This window comes from Cyanistes caeruleus, chromosome 5, assembly GCF_971803275.1.
Source record: "Cyanistes caeruleus chromosome 5, bCyaCae1.hap1.1, whole genome shotgun sequence".
NCBI classification, from domain to species: domain Eukaryota; kingdom Metazoa; phylum Chordata; class Aves; order Passeriformes; family Paridae; genus Cyanistes; species Cyanistes caeruleus.
The window spans coordinates 39,069,504-39,087,343 of record NC_141705.1 but is presented as its reverse complement, the minus strand read 5'-3'; the positions used below and the strand labels follow the sequence as shown (position 1 = coordinate 39,087,343).

Here is a 17,840-nt window from a genome sequence, read left to right as displayed (position 1 = left end):
TTTGCCATTGCAGAGCAATTTCTTCAGAGTGAATGCCTCAGGAGAGCAGTCTGTCTGTGGGAAAGGCGAGTTGCTGCTCCTGTATCACTTAACACCAGTAGAAATACTTGTTTACAGGGTGCTGCAGCTTTCTCTAGCAAAATTTTTAGTTTCCTTCACGTCTTAAGCACATTAACAACTCTGTAACTGCAGCTGCTGTGATTCTATATGGCAAACACAACCAAGAACCACACACCAGAGTCATTTATTATGACCAAACATGTCTGAGTTCTTTGCTTACCATACCCGGAACTTTATATTCAGATATCAATATTCATTCTATCTGCAGCCAGTATATTTATAATTTTAAAGAGTTATTAAAATTGAGGAAGAGTTTGTGCTGAAGAAGGTCCTGGAAGCAGCTCTACGAGTTCAGAACCATACAATTTAAATACAAGAGTAAACTTTTCTGGTTTAATCCTTTCAAATGTCAAAAATTAATATTGCATTAACAAACATTTTCTGTGTGAGCAACAAACATCTACAGCTGCATGTCACAAAAATTCTTTGTCAAATTCTCAGCTTAAAAACAAATACATAAAACCACGTTTAACATGGAGGACATGGCAAGCAAAAGAGAAGAAAGGATAAATCATGTATGCACATTATTTAAAGCAAAATATACAATCAAGGAATTAAAGTAGGAAAAGTTACAATGAGTAGTTAATTATAATTTTTGCAATAAAATCCAAATTTACATAACAATATGACATTAGCTTTCCCAAAGATAGTAATAAATTTGAGTCAGATTTTGCAGGCTTGATTCATGAAATGAAAGACAGCAGCAACACTGTTCTTCTATTAAAAGATAACAAACTTCATGGTGCGAAAATAACAAAGATTGTGGTGAGAGCTGTTGCCATACTCACAGAATGTGGTACACTGCCAATTCACACCCCATTAATATGTGCAGACCAAAAGTGCCTTTTCTTTTCTTTCAGGTATTCCCAAACCTCCCAGTATAAGCATTAATAAATATAGGACTGGCGTGGTGGGCAAGATCACTTTGCTTAGTAGACTGCCAATAAAGCTGGATGTTCTATAAATTTATATGTATACTCCCTTCTCCAGCTGTCATCAATCACTGGTGTCTTCACAAGAGTAGCAGGAGCTCAGCTCCGTCTGGAGGAGAGAAAATGAAGGGGAAACCCTCCAGCAGAGATACGGAAACACTAACTCAAGCCAGCTGCAAAACAGAGGGTGAAGCAGTTACACCACAGGCAAAGATTTAGAGTTCTCTTGATTTCCATTTTTCCTTGTTTCACTAAGTTGAAAACAGCTATCTTGGTAACCAAGTCTACCTTCCAGGAGAACATCTCAAAATGGCAAGGACTAAGCTAGTGCTTTCTCAAAGCTGACCACACCCTGGTGGCTAGGATAAAATAAGAAACACAGCATTTAACCTCTTCAGGCAGAAAAAGGAATTGAAGTTTGATGTTTTGATTGGACAAGCATGTTAGTCTCAGAGATAACAGATAAAAAGAGAGGAAAAAGTTGTCCTGACATTTAGTGAATCTACAACAATTTTGCATCATCATTTTCATTACTTTTCAATTTGTGCTTTTAGAAAAATAAAGTCTCATTTCCATTGTAATTACTTTTGCATTGAAGATTTTCTTCAAGATGAAATTAAAAATGCATCATTTGTTCATGTTGAAGGTCTCACTGGACTTTGGATAAAAGCTAAGCATGATAAAGCAGAGCTAGAAATACATATCCCCAAGACCAGAAAAAAGGTGTTTACTAAACCAAAAACCCTCAACATAGAAACCAGGCACTTATTCCAGCTTTACTGGATTGCTCCCCATGCCTGCTTTTTAACATGCTGCTAGATCTTTAAAGCATGAGTTTACATGTTTTCAGAAGAAGGGGGTAAGAGAGAAGGCAGAAAGGTAGAGCTATTGTACATCACAAAGAATGGCCATAGAGGTTCTACAGGGGGAAGACAGAGGCTGCTTTCCTTGTTCTTTTCCCTCCTCTAAGTGAAACCTCTGTCAAATTGAAAACTCTACCATATTCATGCCATGTTTCCTGCTATACATTCAACGACAGAAAAGCATATTGCCCATTGCCTGAACTCACCATGTTAGCAGGGAATGTCCTATTACCTGGATGATAATATTAACGCATAACTCTGGTTTCCCACTTTGATCTTGATTACTGATCATTAATGAGCCAGTTTTACTTTGACAACTTTTACAAGTGATGTCCTCATGTATGTCATCATCATCATAGCCCTATTTCTATGAGGAATTGATGGATTTCTTCACAATGCTTCTTGGAATAAAGACATCTATACACAAAGGGTTTTTAATACAAAGACTTAATTTTTCATATTTTTCATAAATAAGCCTTCTAAATTTTATGCCCAGTTATGCATTTCTTTTCCATTTCATCCTAACACTAGCTCCTTCCTTTTTCTTCTTCTTGAAACAATATAAACCAGTGCTCATGTTGGTGCATGGAATAATAATACAGTGAGCTCTTAATAGCATCTGGTTTTATTAACTTTGTATAAACCAGACATTTGTTTTCCCTCATTCTACAATTGTCTGCTGAGAGCCTAAGGGCCAAAATGCAAAAAACATTGTTTTCTTGTGAAATAAATAATTTCAAACTGAGGGCTTGAGAATATCTGGCTGTCAGGAAATATTTGCCATGCGTAGTAATTCAAGGTCTGCTCTGAAGAGGACTGAGTCATCTTTGTTGTGCTAATATAAAATCTGTACCTTATATAGTTCTATAGGTGAAGGTGTTACCTGCTGAAGTGTCCTTATTAGCAATTTGAAATTTCAATAAGAAGATACAGTATGGATATTAACGTACTACTGGAACACAGCACACATTAATCCACATATGCAAGGATTTTCTAACAGGAAAACTGTCTTGGTAATTTGGAGTAATGAGTGTGAAATATCACATCTCCTGCTAGCTGCCCTCCTCTTTTATCCTTGAAATACCATGCCTACAAGCACTGCACTTCAAATTGCCTCTCATATCATTTTAACTCAGACCTACATATCTTCATGTTCTGTGCGTGATGTGAAGACATTGCACTGGCTCCCCACTAGCAAGTGTGTGTGGAACATCTGTTACTCACATTTAAGAGGGCATGAGACCTCCTTATCCCTGGGGCTGTTCCTGCTGCCAGTTTGTTCTCTGCTCTCATACCAGAACTCACATTACAAATATTACAAGTGTTTTCTTCTCTGAGCTTTTACTCCCGGATTGCAAATATAAATGGTGTTTTGGTAGCTCACTCAAGATGACCAATTCTATGAAAACACTAAACATTTCAACAAAGAGGTATAAAAAAGCTGCCTACCACCAAAAACAAGTAATTAAATCTAAAAAAAATAGATACTGAGCAAAACAATGCTATGAGGTAAGCGCACTTTGGTGCACTTTTTGCGCTGTTTTCCATCTTGTGAACTTTCACTCCCTGATACAGTTCCTAATGTGTATTTTCTTTATAAAGAAAATAAACAGCAAATAAAAATGAACAGATTTTACAAAACTTAAAAGAAATTAGTCATCCTGACAATGCAGTATGAATATTCTGTTCCTGAGCAACACTTACGATCTAATAGAAAGGGTAAGTTAGGTATTACTAAAGCTACTATTAAGTGTTTTCATGTCTTGGTTTCTTGGTAAGGTAACCCTAATGCTGTAGTGATTTTTGTCCATGGATTTGCTTGTCCTCTGCATCATATTTAGCAGTTTGGAAGAGTTAAACTATGATTCAGAACAGTGCCTTCAATTAATGCAACATATTGAAGAATATCTATTCAGTTGTATTATTTTTTTGTATAAATAGGGTTTTAATTGTTAAGATTTCTGAATGCATTGATGTAAAACAAAGAGTTAATGAAATTCAGTGGTAAATGTGGCGCTGGTTTAACAAGATTCAACAGCAAGCTTAATTATTTACTGCACAGAGGACAGGGTTGGATAAAACCAAGACCCTTCTGTTAAGTCATGGGGTTCAGAAAGGACCCCCTTGAGTTCCAAACTCTTTCTTAGGGAGAGCTCTAGGTGCAGATGGATCCACTGCTGGACTAACCAGGTCAGTGGTTTATGACTAAAGGATTATATAGGCACAATTGATCCTTTTTATCACTCAGCTAAGATTTCAAAGAAATTTAGCATGCTATTAGTCACTTACCAAGACTCCGTTGCAGCAAGAAATCCCTCAGCCTCAAGGAGCGCCTTGAGACTCATTCCTGCGCAAGGGGAGTTCCTGTTGTGCAATACACTATTATGCAGAAGAGCTCGGGAGGCCCTGGACTCTGCCATTCATGGAGTAAGAGAGAATGATTTGCAATCATGTATGCATACCAGCAAGACATGTAGGTCATGATTCCAGATAGCCCTTGGCCACCACCTTGCCGTCCATGCATGGAGAAGGAGGATGTCTCCTCCAAGGAGGCACTGTCCTGCACCCTAACTATCAAAATATGGCAGCTTGTATATTCTCTAATGCTTAATTGTAGACTACCACAGCAGCTCTATTGGTTTCACTCTGTATTAAATAAGAGCAAACATTTTCAATCCAAATAAAAAGTACATTTTATAACCGTGTCTTATTCAAGAATTCATCAACAGCAGTTCTTTTGTTGAAACAATAAATTAATGCTCTACAGGACCTTCATAACTCATTATAGGCTGTCATTATGCTGGAGCTGCTAGATGTTTGCATGCCCAAATTTCATCTGCAAATGTCACATCTACCTTGCTCTCTCAGGCACTTACATTATCAGGATTAAGTCTCTCTTTGGATACTCCAGCTTCTCATTCATTCAGATGTGGAAGACCAGTTCCACTGTATAATGCTGGCCACTGAACTTTGTTTAATTTGGAATTACTGTCCTGTGAACAGATGGGCTACACACCTCTGGTGTAGTTCACTTGGTTGGTTTCTAGTTTTCACACTTGTACTTGAGCTAAAGATGCATAAATATCTCATAAAGTAGATAGTTTAACTACTCTGGCAGTGGGCTGTTCTTATTTCAACTGTTGAATGCTGCTACTGCATTCAACAACTACAGTTTTTCTCTTGACTTGAATACTGTTAGATCTACAGGAGCCAATTTGTCTCTTTTACTGCATTTCATTATGATTCAATACTTGAAATAGCTGGATTCTCATTAGATTTGTTTTCCTTAATTAAAAGGATCTTTTTGGCAACAGAAACTCCTTCAGTCTTTCTTGTATATGTGTCTTGCTGATAACTTAAGTAATATTTTCCTTTATGCCTTGTTCTCATTTAATTTTAAGAAAGGTAATAATTGAAGCCTAATAATTTATATAACTTATTGAAGCCTAAGAGCCCAATCACCAAGAATTCATTGCTCTGACTTGCTCTCAACTCTAGAATTGAAGGATATAACAGGAATCATTTTTTATTTCATGTTACTAAGAATATTTTACGTATAATTATTAAGATATTTTATGTCCTGGGCCAGGAGCTGGACTCAATGATCTTTGGGATCCTTTCCAATTCTGGATATTCTATGAATGGGGGTCTTGGAAAATCAATTCATCAATTTATTCTGAATTGATTAAAGATAATTGAGGTTTAATTCTTAATTTAAAAAGTATGGCATCCATCTTTACATGCTGGTGAAAATGTAACCAAGCCTGACAACACTATACTACATGAAAAAGAACTCCGTGCTGAAGTTTACAAGGTACAGAAAAGAAAGGAAAGGTCAGTCAATAACTCATTTAAATATGTGTATTTTCATGTGTCAGACGTATATTTTCATAAGTCTGCTGGTAGTGAGCATTAATGTGTAAATATCAGTATTCTTCCCACACTTGACAAGATTCATCCACTGTTTAGGCAGTGGAAGATAGTAATTTTCAAAACACAATGAAACCTATAAAAAAAAATCTATAATAACAATTTATCTGAAGAGTGAACCTGCCACACATTCATTGCTTTGACTGCTGTAATATCACTCACACAAGTAACTCTAGGAACCTACATATGCCCATGCTAAAGAACAAATGCTATAGTATCATCCTATAAATCAAAACAAAAGCCTTAAGTGAGTTGTGCTGGTTATTAAGACTGATGAAATGCACCTTTATTTTACACAGAATGAACGGACAGAAGAGTTCTTTCACAAAGTCTAAATACGCTATCTGTGGCTTTTGATACCCACAAACCAACATTCATATATCAAGCTTTCCTTTTAGGGATAAGCTGGTACTAACCTACATTACCTAGTTAAAAACAGCTTAGCTTTCACAACAATTTTGCTGTTGCTGTTACTTCTGATCTCTTAATAACTCCATAACCGCTATTATCATTACCTTAGAGTTTTCAGGAATAAGTTAGTAACTGTTGTCATGTAAAATAGTGAGCACAGATCCCCGATCTTTTGCATTCTTTCTCCCCAAAGTCCTGATAGCAAATCTAAAGCTTTGAGGGTGTTTGTACCCAGGAGAAACCTTTGTTCATTATTCCCCAAGAGATCTAGTGCCTTATTAAGATTTAGGTACATGGCTGACAAAAAAAATAAATCTCTTCCTGGTTTCAGGTCTAATTATATGCAGACACACAGCATCTTCTGGGTAATGCAAATATCACATAACAAGAATCCAGGTTTTAGAAAAGAAGCCATGTGAGTGTTCTTTCTCACAGTCCCACCATTAACCACTACAAATGCTTATTATTTCAATACACAATGACAGTTCAATCAAAGAGGAAGTCAAAACCCTCAGAAAAATTACTTCCCAATGTCTCCAGCTCTGCCAACTTATACAACTCATTAAAAATAAACAACCCAACCAAAACCAACTTCTTAAGTAGAACACATTAATCCTCACACCATTTCCATGCCCACATGAAAACAGATAACCTCAGTAACTGAGAGAAAGGTTATTCAATGGCACATGGTGTTCCAGCAGTGGTGAAAGTCCTTGGGGTTTGAGGGGTAAGGAAAAGTTTTTGGTAGAAAAGGGTGAACGGACCCATTTGGGTAATGGCTATTGTATTTTACTCCTTCAAAGGTGTTTTTTGTATCTGTAGATCAAAGACTGGGAGACTGTAATAGTTCTGGACACAGAAAGCAATGCTCAACAGACTGGAATAAAGATTATGTGAGCAGCATCTTCATTCTTCAATTTCTTGATCTACCACACCTGAATTTTGTTGAAGACCACTGGGAGGACGTTGAATTTTTCACATACTTGAATTGGTTTACATTCAAGTCTTTGAAAGCTAGAGTAACTACTCTCAAATAAATATTTCACTGTCCAATTTTGTAGCTTCTTTTGTAAGGCATTTTTATTGTGATTGTGGCAACGTTGTAGGTATTCTTAGAAATATTGTTTTAGTTAATAATTCATGCAGAGAACACAAAATAATTCATGCTCTGAGCACAAAAAATGTCCTCACTGTATACAACTCCATTTTCCTCTTCATTCCAATCATTAGAAATTACTAAAGGATGTGTGTTACTACTTTTGAGGAAACATTTTCTTCAACCTTTCCTTTCCTCCCCAAGTCAAAAACCTGTTGGAATACACTGAGATAATTTAACTTATTTACTCACCACAGGAAGGCTCCTTAGAAGGGAACCTGCTCCAGAATCCAGGTCCCAGAAAGTTGTTGAGTTTAACGATGGGGCAAGTATTGTGCACAGCAGGTTACAAAAAAGGCGATGTAAGAGGAGAGCTCTTACCCATCCTGCTTTTTGAGAAAGAGCACTAACTTACATTTTCTAGGAAATAGAACTCAGACAGAAAGATATGGCTTTTAATGGGATACAAAGTTAGACTTAAAGTTTTGCAGTTTTTCTTAATGCACTAATGATAATTCAAAAAGTCATTAAATAATACATTTTATAAAGAAACAGCAGAGTCAACTCAAAACATGCAGATACATAATTTATGCTTCTTGGAACCAGAACTTTTATTTTTTTCCAGTTGATTTAAAGGGAACTAGAATTCATGTGTATCAATTAAAAGATGTATCACTGCATCCAAACTTTCATAAGTATTTAATTTTTTGGTTTTTTGGGTGGGTTTTTTTTTGGTTTAATATGAAAACATATTGGACCCAGTTCATCCATCATGATTCTATGTTGCTCACTACAAGGTTAAAACTTTTTAAAACTGCACAGAGTGTTTGCTTGTTAATATTCATTGCATTTCTGTGTTCACAATTTCACTGTGGTGGTGTGTTTACATATAATTACTCTTGGGCATGCAAAACTAAGCCTATGCCCAACAGGACTTTAATTTAGAAGACATGCCAAACCCACCTATGTGTGTAGGGAGAATTTTGAATCCTCTTCCTTGCAAATATATTACAGATGAACAGAAATATAGTTGCTCTCTGACAGTAAGTTTTCTCCATGTAGGTAATGCATACTATTCTTACCGAAAAGATCTAAGTATCTTATTTTAATGAGAAATCTAATTTAATTATATTTAATATAATATTCAATTAATATACTTAATCTAATTTAAGTATATTTAATTTTATTATTGCCTGAAGCATATACAAAAAAGTGAAGCTCCATCTTGGAGAATTCAAAATTAAGTACTGTAAATTTATGGAGAAAACAAGTGATACACTTATGACAGAAGTTGTAAAGAGCTAATCACAGAAAGATAAATAAAGTCAATTTTTCTCTAGAAAAGGACTGTGTTGAAACAACCCTGAAAGAGTTACAGTCATGGCATGACATAAAGCATTTTTCTTTTCTCTGGACCAGTAGACCTTTCAAAGCTTGTTTTCTATTACACAGCACATGCTGTTTTGAATGCTTTGTAGCCAATTTTCTTCTATCCACGTACTTCACACACACTGAGAAACAAACACTAATTAGTTAATTGCTTGTTGATTTTGTCAGGGTACAATAGTACTAGTTTGCATGGCAACTGATATGCACAGATACTGATTTTTAGAAACTGTCTCATGTTCTCAGAAGTATTTCCTTTGTTTTGATGTGGGGGAAATCAGTTGTCCAACAGACCCCATAATTGATGTACCAAGCATTTTATAAAGAGTGGGAGGCTTCTACAGTCATTTAAAAAAAACCCAAAATGAAACTCTGTTAAACTATGTGCAAACTTTGCAGATAAACTATATTCCAATGTTACAGCATTTTCTCAAATCTCGATTTACCTTGGGTAACATTTAATAACACAGTCCTTTTGCAGAAAACACTCTACAAAATCTAAACGATGCACACAGACAAAAAAGAAAAAAAGAATTATGCATGCAGTACTGTACTTTTAGTCAATCTCATTTGCTTTCTATCAACATGCAAAAGTAAAACTGTTCTCCATGTGTCCAGTAAGAATGCATTTCCATGCTTAACACATGTAGCATATAATAACCCAAGAAGACAAGAGCTTCTTGTTCAGATGGTGAGCAGAGGGAGAACTTCATTTTCACAGGCAAAGATAAAACACCTGCCTTTTTTTGCTGTACATTTGCATGCTCCAAATAAGTTCCTGAGGGCAGAGTCCATTTTGTCTTTGAAAACCACTTGTTGAGGAACTCCAGCATGAGAACTATGGTTTAAATCCAAATGGGAGTAGGATGGTGGTTGTACAGCCTGGCCCAAACACAGTTTCTTCAAAAGAAATTCCTACATCTCCTGTCAGCAGATGGAGTTTTACTGTTGATTTTAAACTGACTGATAGTGAAACTTAATCTTGGATGAAAAACTTAAAAACCACAACTCAACAGATCCACAATAAAACTAAAACAACAGAGATTTAGAAATAAAACAAGTGCTGACATGAGTCATCTGATTACCAAACTCCTATAAACCGTACAATCCTGATGCCAGGCTCAACCCTGAATCAAGCCTGAATGAATTTTGTTCATGTGCCTGATACATAAAACAGATGTAGAAGCAGAAGCCACAATCTAGGATTTCATTGTCCCCAACAAGAGACTAGAGAATTGCTGTACTTCAAATCCAGTGCTAGGAAGTGTCTCTGCCCAAAGTTGCCTCTGACTGTGTTGCAAAACAAGTTTGAATTGCTGTGTCTGGGGGCAAGTCTTGAACCCCATGCCTTCCTTGCCACTTAAAACAATTCCCCACTCATAGCATTTGTGTTTAAAAGGATGACCTGTATCAACATTCAAGTAAGAGGGTCACTTACTATTGGGATCTTTGCTGGAGGTAAGGCAAACTGTTTTGAGCGGGGTGATACTGGTTTTAGCCTATGATCTTAAAAGAAGAAAAAAAAAGGCAAGCATTTGTAGAATCAGAGTTTAAGGGGCATGAGAAGGAAAGAAGTGTTTTGATTTATGGTTCTAGACTTTATTCCATATGTTTTGTCTTTGTTCTTTATGCTGAACTTTGCTTCAAGCACATTCATGCTGCTCTGTTTTATGAGGTACATGATAAAGAAAAAAAAGTAATGTCAGGAGTGCCAGTTAACTTCACATTTCATTTGAAAAATGTGTAGCTGATCTTTTAGCATATGAGCAATATACAGCACTTCATATCCAGCCCCCACTGCATATGCTGTCTTACAAGCCTAATAGAAACTCTCTCTTGCCCCCTTATGGAAAACAATATCAAAATAAATGGCTTATCATTAACCTACATCTAATATCAAGAGCTGTTTTTTCACTTATACTACTTTTTAAGTTTTAAAAATTCAGGAATGATAGTACACCCACCACAAAACTCCAGAACACAGTCCTTTTATACTCAGCTAGGGATCAGCACCACATTCTTGTTAGGAAAAGTAAAGCTCTTATTCAACAGATTGTATTTTGACCCAGGACTTTTGTTGAGTTTGCACTTCCTTCTGTCTCCCCACCTACTGCTGGGGTGGGGGGAGTGAACAGCTGTGTGGCTGGGATCAACTCACAACAGTTCTTTGCAGCTGAAAATGGCCATTTTAATGTCAAAAACCCTGGGTCAATTCCAAAGTCTGCTCAGAAAAAAAAGTAAGAAAACAACAAATTTCTATATTTGCTTTGTATATTGACTATGAATAAGGGATATAATTGTGTGGAGAAAAATATTCTTATCTCACTCCAACTGATTTATATTTAAATAAAACTGTTTTAAGATATATGAGTTACAGCTACCCCCTGAAACCACTAATTGCTAAGATAAATTAGTTCTTTCATGAATAAAGTGATGAAGTGATAAGTTTTCACTGTTTATTGCCATCTATTCCCAGTATCAGCTTGAACACTAGCTTCAAAGCAAATAAATGATTTTCATTAGAACATCTTCCCTCTAATGTACTATAAATTCAATTAATAATAAGGAAGATTTTCTATATTTCATCACAGAAAATCTTTTTCCCTTTTGTGTAAAACTGGTGAATAGAAAACAGTTGTTTTTTAAAAAATATAAGAACAGGTTCAAACCTGATTCAAACCCAAGCTGAACGTTTTTTTATTTCAAAAAGTTAACATTAGCTGTCTTTTTTTTCTTAGCCAAATTATTTCTCTACTTTCCAACGAAATTGTTGTTAGCTTACAATGTTATTATCCATTTGCACCACCTACATTTTGTCAGAAACAGCACTGAGATACAATAATATAACAACATGAGCACTAATATTAAAAAGAAACACCAGATGTTTAACAAACCCTTCATTACACATTATCAAGGGTATTTTAAGGCTGTGGACTGTCTGAGATGATTGAATCTGTTTTCTGAATTTTAAACTCTCTTTAAAATTTCTGGTTTCACTACCCATATTTGTCAACCAGATTCCTTCATTTACAAGAAAGGATACTTTTGGAACCCATCCTATCCAAATACTGAATTGTTCCTTCTTTCTTTCTTTTTTTTTTTAAACAAAGACTTTTTTTTTGACTAGTTGGGGCTGATAAAATAGTCCTTAGACTAGGCATAAGCAGTTTTCCTAGTACTTTGCATTTCACATTCCATATCAAAATCTCTGAATAACTGATGCCAACCTGCACATACATTTTACCAATCTGATAAAATAATCTGGCCTGGCCAAGTTCAGTAAGAGCTTACACACTCTAGATTCATAAAAAGGATAGTTTATTGAAGAAACAGAAAGCAGATTCAGGACTGCTGGTGATAAAACTAGGGAGTGCAAATACGTATTGCAGTGGGAGGTATAGTTACAGACATCTATTAGTGCTATATATGTATAACTGAATATTCCCAGGTCGACTCCAATTCCATTGGATGTGCAAATCTAACTTAAAGGCATTCCTACAGTGGAGGAGGACAGACATGGTCCACCTACTGATGCTGAGAAAACAGACATGTTTCTTCATCTCACTTTTTTGCCCTGCAACCTCCCTTCTTTTCCTACTATAGATTTTTTTGGCCCTTCCCAACTGGATGGAACATGCTGTAGGTGCGGTTTTGTGACTTTGGTCAAACATGTTTTACGTGTCTCATTTCATTCCTTGTTTGCATTGTGAAGGGTGTGAAATTTAATGCGCAAATAGGCCTTAATGATGGTCTGGGTTACTTTCAGTCTGAAATTATAGTTGATATAAAAATTAAAATAAACACTTTGGTCCTCCTCCACCCACTGAGACAGCAGCAAAGGCTCTCTCACCAGAGTCTTTGTGCATATCCCTGTCCTCTTAAAGGATCAGATTTGGAACAAGTCTTGTTTTTCAGGATGAAGGGAGAGCAAGGCCAATGGCTGGTACAGAGCCATGCCTCACTGAACCAACATTGGGCTGCAAGACCTCCACTTCCCTCTAGACATCATTCCATTGTCCAGCCTTCGTTGAGCCAGATGCAAGACAACTGAGGGGTCCAGCTCATGGTCTTCTCCATCAGCCTGATCAATTCACCACTAGCTTGAGGCAGCTCTGCAGCAAGTCTGAAAATTTACCACAGGAGGTCCAGAAAACAGTTGTACTTTGAGAGACACCTTATGTGCTGCACACATTTCTCACTTTGTCAAATGCTATCTAAATGTGCCTGAATAAACCAAAATTATCACAAGTGGCAGATATAGAAAACTGGACTGCAAATCTAAATCAAGAAATCTCCTTGGATTCCAAATGGCCATGCCATGTATTGATTGAAAAGACCAGGGGGTTGTGCAAATAAGTGAATGCACAGAATGAAATTTATATCTTGTAAACATTTAGAGCAATAATGTATTAAATATGGATATTATGCTACTTCTCTTCTAGTGAAGAAACATAAGAAAAAATATCTGATAATGTTCTTCTCTAACTGGACACTTTTCTATATTTTTTGAGTGGAACATATAGTATCTATTAAATGGGCAATCAGAAATGATTGATGCTGAAAAGTAACACTACCTCATAAAAGATATCTTTTCAAAAGGAAATGACATGTATGTGAATAACATTCTTCCTTAAAAATATTTGCACTTTTGTTTGTTTGAAGCTTTTTTTGTTGCATTATTTCTTGTAAATATAAACAATAAAATCTATAGAAACAGTCTACTTACTTGTTGCTTTCAGTGTATTGCACAAAGAGGTGACACCACAGGGAGCAATTCAAACTAGTATATTTCTGAGTCAAAATGTGTGTAATTCAAGGCCACATTTTGAAAAAACATGATCTTCCTTTTTGCAGATCTAAAAAGAAAACAGTTAAAAGCATGAGAATTGACAAAGGCTATATTGGTTCAATTACAGAGGCAGCAACTGTCTTTTCACTCATCTATGTAATTGCTGTACCATGGTTGTTTTCTAGGAAGCGATTGCAAATCTCTCATGTTAAATTAAAGCAAAACTGCCACCTCCTGAAAATCTGAATTAAAATTTACAATAAGGAAAGCATCATCTATGGTCAGAGGAGCATAACGCTTTGCCTGTGAAGAAAAACTTCCTTGCCCCTTACAATCCACCTTAGCAATGTGTCTTGGTGTTGTAGAACACGGTAGCGACAAAAGCCAATTAATTCCCTTTGTACAACTGCATTTTGCAGGGCCTCTGTTCTGAGAAACCCTTGCTTAGAGTGCTTTCAGTCCGTTATTTGTAATGCAAATACTTGCAACTCTAGAGCAGTGGAAAACTATAAATCTCCCAACATGTGAGAAATTAGCAAGTGTTACATTGCTGTTTGATATGCAGCACACAGTCAAATTTACATTCCTAAGTTTTACTTTGAAATAAAAAGCATACTCATGATCTTTGAAAATAAGAAAATAAAACATTTAGAGAGAAAACCAGAAGCACCTCACATTCTTTTTGAAGTACATTTTACATTAAATTGTTTTCTGAAGATTAAAAGTGAGGCAATATGTATGATTTATTCTACTTAGATGCTGAGTCTGTAAGTGAACTGGTATGTGAGCTTTGTAGGAGTCCCGTTTTCAATAGTGTTAAATGTAAATGCCTTTAATTGTTACAAATTTGCAAATTTTTGTTTATAAGGCTATATAATGGTCTGCATATAATACTATAAATGTCATTTGCCAAAGAGGATTGTTTACTTGCAGGAAGAAAATAAGATATCTATGAAAATTGAGCAGACACAGCTCAGAGAATGAGAATACAACCAGGAATATTCCAGCATAGTCTCAAAAAGTAGGCTGAATTCCTGAAAAGTAGCATTGTCTCGGCACAGGAAATAGTCTGAAGTGTCAGTTATCCCACATACATTGTATATATATAATATTTCAATTGTATTTCAATTTTTTGGAAGATACTACTACATTAATGATAAACACAGGAGAAGCAGGAGCTGAGGCCAAAAGGAGGGCTAAAACCTGTGGTAAAAAAAGAGTCTGGGAGAAGGCAAAGAAAATCTTCAGCATGGTCTGAAGCCATTCCACACAGAGAATTGAAGAGGTTGACACTTAGTTTTGAATTCTGCCTGTGCTCTGAATTGGCCTGGCATCAGGAACATGACTGCAGGTGCCTGGTTGTTAAAAGGCTCCAGAGCATCAATCTCACTGTGGGAATCTTAGTAATAAGGGCAGCATCTTGAGGTTTGAGAAGCTAAGCAGAACAGCACAACTAATTCTGACACCAGTTTCAACTGTGGTATATATTTACTCTGCACAATGCTGATGGGGATATTTAAACAGTATGTGGCTGGAGTTAATCCCATAATATAGAATAGAAAATGCATTGTTTTACAGAACATTTCACACTTGTAATAGTCTGTTAAAACACTGTTAAATGTTCATTAATTGTTTGACAGGCATAGATAGGTAAGAAACTATATTCTGTGGTCAACAGCAGCCCATGCACAGGCCTGCCAAATATGACCCATTTCACCAAGAAAACAGACATTATCCAGAATTACAGTATCTAAACTATCAGTATTAGGTGTTAGCTTCTGAATAGCAAATAGCAAAATAGGTAAGAAAAACCCCCTGTCAAAGGGAAGGGAAACCTTCTCTCATGAAACAAAATTCTGGGGTGTGCATGTGTGTTTTTTTAAAGACAATTTGAAAAATGGCATTATCACTTGGCTTTAATCTTACAGGCACTTTCAGCAAAATTAAAAGATGTGGTGAAAACTCATCTGGAATAAAATGTTATACCTTTGCTGGCTAGAAAGATAAGTTCAGGAGGCTAAAATGAGCATTGTTAGAAAAAAAAATTCCCTGACAGAATAAGCAAAACAAGTACGAATGAATAAGGTTTATAAGCCTGTATGTTGGCAGCGAGAATCCATATCAGAAGAAGCTGAAGGCTGTTACGTTGTATGCTATTTCTGTGAAAACTTGGGGGTTTGTGTGCTGTTCTTCATAATTTTTCAAGTGAAACTCAGTCAAAAAGGTGAACTGTAATGAAGGGAACTTTTCATGCATTTGTGAGAGAAAGTATCAGAACAATGTTATTTTGATCTGTCACCACAATGATCTTTACTTTGTGGATGCAAAGATGAATTTACAGCACTTTGTGATACACAACCTCTTGCTATCCATGAGGGTTCTTCACATAGTTGGCCAAATAAAGAGAGCATCTTTCTGAAATGGTTACATCACTGTTTCAGAGCCAAATACATTAAACAAAATGGAAATTATAGTTGACATTTATACTCAAGTCATGGTGAAATATTTCTGACATGATTAGCTATCAGAAAAGTGCTTTACCCAGACATGCCTAATCATCATGATTATCTTTCTCCTATTTGATAGAATATGCTGTGAGGCATGTGTGCAAAACCCTGACTCCTGTATTTAAATATTTTAGCACTATGTCACTGACAATTTAAGTAAACCTCAGCAAAAATATAAAGATTATATTTTTCAGAGAGGCAATACCATTTAATTATGTTTGCAAAATTAAGGTGGATTTTAAGGACAAAAAAAATGCTAGGGATGCGCTGGGTGGAAACTGCTGTTCTTTAGAATTTTTACTCTGATGTTCGGATTTCAGCTCAGAACTCAATATCTAAAGCCTTTATATTTGTTTCCAAGTTTTTTTCCAATTTTTCCCAAGAATGAAGGGAAATGTTAGTCCAGGTTTTCTTGTTCCAAAGCATTGAAAAAGAAAGGGGAAAGGGGATCTTAGAATGGTCATTTCATGATCAAAATTATGTTTAACAAATGGTAGTAGAATTTGTCACATCCTTAGGAGTTGGGGGAAGACAGTGCCTGTTCAGAGTCTGAAAGACTCTGAAACAGAGTTCGTTCTAAGACCTGTAGAGCTGCTCTCAGATGACTGACCAGTCAAGGGATCCCACTCAACCATAATGATACTACATTTGCAGTACTGTGTGTACTTCTGGGTTCCTCAGTAAAAGAGAGGAATGGAGCTTCTGGAGCAGGTCCAGGGAGGGCAATGAAGATGACTATGGAGCTGGACCATCTCTCTTACAAGGAAAGCCTGAGGGAACTGGGCCTGTTCAGCCTCAAGATGAGACAGCTGAGGGGGAACCTCATTGATGCCTATCAGAATCTGAAGAGAGGCTGACAAGAGGATGTTTCCAGGTTCTGCCAGTGGTGCAGAGCAATAGAACAGAGGCAGAAACTGATTCACAGGAGGTTACACCTGACCATGAGGAAGAACTTCCTTACTGTGTGGGTGACAGAGCACTGGAACGGGCTGCCCAGAGAGGCTGTGGAGTCTCCCTCACTGGAGATATTCAAGAACCTGCTGGATGCAATGCTGTGCTGTGTGCTCTGGGGTGAATGACCCTGCTTGAGCAGGGAGGCTGGACTAGATGACCCCCTGTGGCCCCTTCCAATTCAGAAAAGGAACATTCCAAAGCTATCAGGGGATGACTCGCATCATCCCTACTCTCCTGTCCCATCTTGTTCTAGCAGCACGTACTGCTGTCCTGGTACTGTCAGTGCTGCTGTCCTGGTACTGTCAGTGCTGCCAGCAGCCCAGCCTGGCACGAGCTCCCCAGTACGATCAAGGCACGCTTCACCACCCAGCTCTTGCACAAGACCTGACAGCAGGTTATTGAAACTGTAGAGGGAGTGCAGAGCATGCCAGAGGCAGAGAAGGGGGAAACAGCAAGGATCATGCACCCCACAGTAGTTTGCTGAAGGAGAGTCATTCATTTCCTTTCCAGTGAAAGTGTGCACTGTGCTTACAGTGATTTTCACAGTTGTGAATGTTTTCTCAGTAAGCTGTAATGCCATTAACTGCACATCAAGAATAGTGACTTCTATAATGCCACTTGCATTTCTGGATGTAAGTTTGTCTTTGATAGTTTTGTACCAACACCTCAATTACATTTATGCCCACTATATTTAAGGCCATAACCTGGAAATGTAGCCAGACACAATTTTCTGTACGTTTCAGCTCAGAAGATAATATAGTATTGGGAAAAAAAAAAATACAACCTTGTAAAGATAAGAGGGTTTTTTCTTTCATTACTCCACAGAGAATGAGGAGGGGTTTTTGGGGTTTT

General features: G+C 36.8%; 1 long non-coding RNA gene across 1 annotated transcript in view; it reads right to left on the bottom strand.

The window, feature by feature from the left end:
* The window catches only part of LOC147653057 (uncharacterized), a 121,442-nt gene that overhangs the window by 77,511 nt on the left and 26,091 nt on the right, over positions 1 to 17,840 (bottom strand). The window contains exon 3 of the long non-coding RNA XR_015287197.1: positions 13,465 to 13,594. This is a non-coding gene — a long non-coding RNA (uncharacterized LOC147653057). The remainder of the gene's footprint in view (positions 1 to 13,464; positions 13,595 to 17,840) is intronic.